Source organism: Lepus europaeus, chromosome 3, assembly GCF_033115175.1.
Source record: "Lepus europaeus isolate LE1 chromosome 3, mLepTim1.pri, whole genome shotgun sequence".
Classification (NCBI taxonomy): Eukaryota; Metazoa; Chordata; class Mammalia; order Lagomorpha; family Leporidae; genus Lepus; species Lepus europaeus.
In genome coordinates this window covers 132,120,373-132,126,258 of record NC_084829.1, presented here as the reverse complement: position 1 = coordinate 132,126,258, position 5,886 = coordinate 132,120,373, and positions in this window count along the sequence as shown.

Below are 5,886 nucleotides of genomic sequence, written 5' to 3'. Positions count from 1 at the left end.
TTTTCAGGGCTCTCAATTATAGATTCTATACAGGAAGGATATAGTGAGGAAACAAAATAGCAAACCTAACAGAGTGTAACTTTTCAATAACCAGGTCTGGCACTTGTGTATCTAAGCAAGGCAGCCACTGCCTAAACAGTCAGCTTCTTCATCCACAAATGGAGAGGAGGGCACCCTGTACTCTGTAGAGCTCCACGAGCTGCAGAAATGCTGAGGCCACATCCAGGCATCTTTCTTGCAACAACCACAGCCGCTCCTCTTGCCTTCTGGGCAAGACTGCATTTATGCAATAGGTCCCATAGTCAGTCATTTGGAAAGCATAAGACTATATGATTCCAAAGACTTCTTCCCAACCCTATGACATACTTCTATGTATACATTTAACTAGATGAGAAAAAAAAAAAAAAAGAAAGAAACCATCTAGTTTTATAATCAAGTCCCAAATGGAAGTAGTTTCATGGTGTTTATTTTTCACAGATCTTCAAACACAAATTCCTAAGACCTTCCTAATTTAGTTCTCATACTTAGTTAATATTTAATATGTATGTTTTAAATTCATCACCATGCTTATTTTCTAAGAACTAATGCCACATCTAAAAGAATGCCTTACTTTATTTAACATTTTAAGCATAAATCCTGTTTCAAAGCAAAATAATTTAGTAACTAACCTGATAATTATGAAGTTTTTACTAGGTTAAAACATATTTCCCCTGTTTCTCATTTATTGATCCTTAACATGGTTAAATAACATTTAAAAGAGAGATCATTAGAGCAGAGATACCCCCCTCTAGAAAGTAAGTTTCCAGGGCCAGCATTGTGGCACAGTGGGTTAACGCCTGGCCTGAAGCACCAGCATCCCATATGGGCACCGGTTCTAGTCCCAGCTGCTCCACTTCCGATCCGGCTCTCTGCTATGGCCTGGGAAAGCAGTAGAAGATGGCCCAAGTCCTTGGGCCCTTGCACCCGCGTGGGAGACTCGGAAAAATCTCCAGGCTTCGGACTAGTGCAGTTCTGGCCATTGCGGCCAATTGGGTAGTGAACCACTGGATGGAAGGCCTCTCTCTTTCTCTCTCTCTCTGCCTCTCCTCTCTCTGTGTAACTCTGACTCTCAAGTAAAAAATAAATAAATCTTTTAAAAAAAAAGTAAGCTTCCACTTAATCTTTGATTTTTGTTAGTATTTTAATAAGGGACAGTAAATATTTATTGATAATATTTAATCATTAAAGAAAGTATAATAATATCTAACACTCTGAGGATCCTCACTGTATGATGAGTATACCTTATCCAAAATGCTTGGGAACAGAACTGTTTCAGATTTTTTTTTCTTAGAATTTTGGAGTATTTGCCTGTACTATATATGATGAGACATTTTGGAGATGGAACCAAAGTCTAAACATGAATTCATTTATGTTTCATAAACATCTTATATACATAGCCTAATGGCAATTCTATATATATTTTTTTTAATTTTTATTTAAGAGGCAGCGAGTCAAAGAGAAAAACAGAAAGGTAGGTAGGTAGGTAGATAGAAAGAATGAGCAAGTTTCCATTTGCTGATTTACTCCCTAAAATGCCCAAAATAACCTAGACTAGGCACGGCTGAATCCAGGAGCTAGGAACACAATCCAGATCTCCCGCATGGGTGGCAGGAACCCAGTGACTTAAGACGTCACAGCTGCCTCATCAGTAGCAAGCTGGAGTCTGAAGCTGGAGACGAATACTGAGCCCAGGCACTCTGATGTGAGAGACAGGCATCTTAACTGACTTCTTAGCCACAAGCTCAAATACCCACCCCCTACACAATATTTCTTAATAACTTTGCATTTTGACAACAATTCACCCTATGATGTCAGGTTTAGAACTGTCTAGTTGTAGCATCATGCCAGTGCTCAAAAAGACTCAGCTGTTGGAGCACTTTGGATTTCAAAGTTTTGGATTAGGGATACTCAATCTGTCTATATGTCAACAATATTCAAAACACTTTAAATAAGCTACGTTTCATTGAATTCTCACAACCATCCCCCAAAACAGGTTCTGCTACAATTCCTCATTCTTCAGAAAGACAAAGCTCTTGTGAGGGGTAGAACAAGCCTCACTGAAAGATATATCTCCAGAGCCCATGTTGGAATGCACTGTGCCCCACTTTTGTACATCAGCAGCCACTACAGGTACTTGATGCCTTGCGAATGAAACCAACCACGATGGTGACAGTCACAAAAAAAAAAAAAGCCATAAGTTAGTACTCATTTTACTCTTTTGCATTTACGATTGTTTTCTTCAGAGTATATTTTTGCACTATAAATAAGGCTGAATGACATCAGAAAACAAAGCAATAGAGACAGAATTAAAATCAGGAGAGCCATACTTCACCCTAGTTCTACCATCCCCTAGTCATGTGGCTTTGGACATGTCTTTAAATAAACAGTCTACAACTTAACAAGAAAAATCTCAAATTTTGTCTACATGAAAACTCACATGGTTTTAGGGAATATCAATTATATTATTAATCACCAAATAACACTGGAGTGATTATCATTAAAGGATTAACTACAAGTAGTATTTCTATTTTAATTTCTATTAAACAGTCCTAAACTGACTTTTAAAAAATCTATCCTACAATAATTTAGAAATGGTTTCCTTCATTTTGTGGGACTTCTCCTATATTAGATAAAAATAAAATGCTCAATACTTCCTGTATGACCATTTTTTGTTCTACAAATTCCAGAGGAGTAACCACACTAAAGGAATTTAGCAACAAACTTCAGAAGATAGAGTGATTGGCAAATATCATTTAAATTTTATTTATCTTATAGGACAGATGCCTTACCTTTTGTTTTAAGAAAAAGAACTGAGGACTATTCCAAGATGGCAGAATAGGGAGGGAGCTAGTTTAAAAAAAAAAAAAAAAGTGGAGAGACTGCAATTTCAGGGAAGAATTAGGGAGAAAACTGCAGAGGAAACACCTCACAAATTAGAAGGACAGTGTGCATCTATGTGAGGGTATAGACACACACAACTCAGGACCCCAGCAGAGCTAAAAGCCTCAGCACCAGCTTTGGAGAGTGAGGTGAGACCAGACTGCATCAGCCCAAGCCACTGGCAATAAAGCTACAGGAAGACCCTGGTGTGGGTCTGGCTTGGAGCCCAGTGGGAGACAGTATACTTGCCAATCCAGAGGGGATAAACTGAGGGGAGGCCACATTTCTCTCTCCCCAACTACTCAGCACTGGCATCCTGTAACTACCTGAGAGAGGGCAGGCACCATTCTGGACATATGTAACAGCTATGCTAGCTTGCATCTGCATGCCTAGCAACCAGCTAAAAGGAGATGTCTGAGTCTGACTGGGAGAACTGACAGGCGGCTGGGCACTCATGACCATGAGAGCCTTGTGTGCTGGCACGGACTGTGAAAATACTATGGCTGCATGGGAGGGTGCAGGGTGTGCTGTGTCTCTGTGCACTCACTGTAAGTGGCTCCATACACTCAGGGCTCCCTGATTGCCTGGGTGAGAGTCTTTGCTGCAGGAGCTGGGCTCACACTGAGGACTGTACAGATCCACTGTGTAGTTCTTGCAGCAATGCAGATGAATAGTACACCCACTGGGGCTAGCTCCCAAGCACTGGTCTCCTTGGAGGAGAGGAGGTGAGTGTGAGCCTATGTCAACAGAGATGATCAAACCTCCTCCTTGATTAAAAAAAAAAAAGAGAGAGAGAGAGATTTTAACATGCCAACTTGGGTGTCACCTTGGACACTCCTCTCACCCTGGAGCTCTGTTTACAGAGCTTTCGGGCCACACCCAGCACACACCTCTGGCTATTCACTGAAAGCAGACACTCCACTAAGCCACAGAGGCATACTACAAAGACAAAAGCCATTACAGAGGAAAAAAAAATTAAAAAGTATCTCCACAAATGCCTAAAAATAAACACATAAATTCAAGAAAAAAGACTAAGGAAGACAGGGGCCAGTGCTGTGGTGTAACAGGTGAAGCTGCAGCCTGCAGTGCTGGCATCCCACATGGGCACCAGTTCAAGTCCCGGCTGCTCCATTTCTAATCCAGCTCTCTGTCATGGCCTGGAAAAGCAGTGGAAGATGGCCCAAGTCCTTGGGCCCCTGCACCTACATGGGAGAACTGGAAGAAGCTCCTGGCTCCTGGATTTAGATCATCCCAGCTCCAGCCATTGTGGCCATTTGGGGAGTGAACCACCAGTTGGAAGACCTCTCTTCTCTCTGCCTCTGCCTCTCTGTAACTCTGTCTTTCAAATAAATAAATAAATATTTTTAAAAAAAAAGAATAAGGAAGACTTCATGACACCCCCAAAGGAACACTTCAATACTAGAACTGCAACACTACAATACTAGAATGTGATGATGAAGATTTTGAAGAAATGCTGGAAATGTAATACAAAAAATTGATCATAGGATTACTTAGAAGTAATTAGAAGCAAATACATGAATTAAAGAAATCTACACATGACATGAATAAAAATTTTTCCCATGAAATTGAGATTTTTAAATAGAAATACTGAAAATGAAGAATGCAATAGATCAAATAAAAAATGCAGTAGAAAGCCTTGACAACAGACTCAGTGAGGCAGAACAAATATGGTAGTTGGAAGACAAATTTCTAGAAATTTACAGTCAGACCAGAGAAAAAAAAGAAGAAACTAGAAAACTAAACAACAATGTCAGAGACTTATAGGGTACTATCAAACAGCCCAACATATGAGTCTTAGGAGTTCCCAAAGGCATGGAAAGACAGAATGGATTAGAAGGCATTTTTAGTGAAATAATTACAGAAAACTTCCCTAATTTGTGGAATGAAAGGAATGTTCAGCTACAGGAAACTCATAGAACTCCTAATAGAAGTGATCAGAAAAGATCTTCACAACAACACATTGCAGTCAAACTCTCCACAGTAAAACATATCACTTTGGATTTCCTTTGTACTTTTACTGAGAAATTTTATGCCTTCACCTTTTTTTCATAGTGATGACCATGTTTCTGTGTTTCTGTGCATAGCTAAAAGTTGAATGGGTAAGAGAAGGCCAGCCTATACAAAAATCATAAAGGTAGGAAACTCTTGTTTAAATCACCATTAGACTAATTGTGTTCACTTTAGCATAGTACTCAGTGGATTTACTCTTTGCCAAATGAATAAATTAATGGAAGAATCTGTGAGACAGCTTGCCCAAGTAATGACATTAGGCATGTTGTTCCTCAAGAATAAAAAGATGTTTTAATACTTCATTGCTATTGGATGTCCTCTGTAGATAAACCACATAGTGGCAGAATCATAAAAAGATGAAGAAATATCATCACTGCCTCATTAACTCAACACATATTTACTGTGCTTTGTGGATTTTTCACAAGAATCAGGGAATATTTTATGATTCACCATATTTAACAAGTGGTAGAAATATACCAACTACTTAAAATATCTGTGAATTACTTATTTCCTTAGAAAGTAAATGACAATAAATAGCTAGTTGACTTTTAATATAGACACTTAAATAAACATTTATCTGGGAGTTTCACACTAAAATGTTATTATGTCTAGTTAGTAACTTTACAGCCAGCATTGTGTAGCAGGTATAGCTACTGCCTGAAACACCAGTATCCCATATGGGCACTGGTTTGAATTCTGGCTGCTGCACTTGGAATCCATCTCCCTGCTAATGCACCTGGGAAAGCAGCAAAAGATGGCCCAAGTGTTTGGGCCCCTGCTACCCACATGGGAGATCCAGACAGAGCTGGCACCTGGCTTCCACCTGGCCCACCCCTTGGCACTGTGGCCATCTGCATACCAAGTCAATGGATGGAAGCCCCTCCCCCCAACTCTCGCTCTCACTCTTGCCCTCTCTCTGTGTATGTCTCTCTCTCT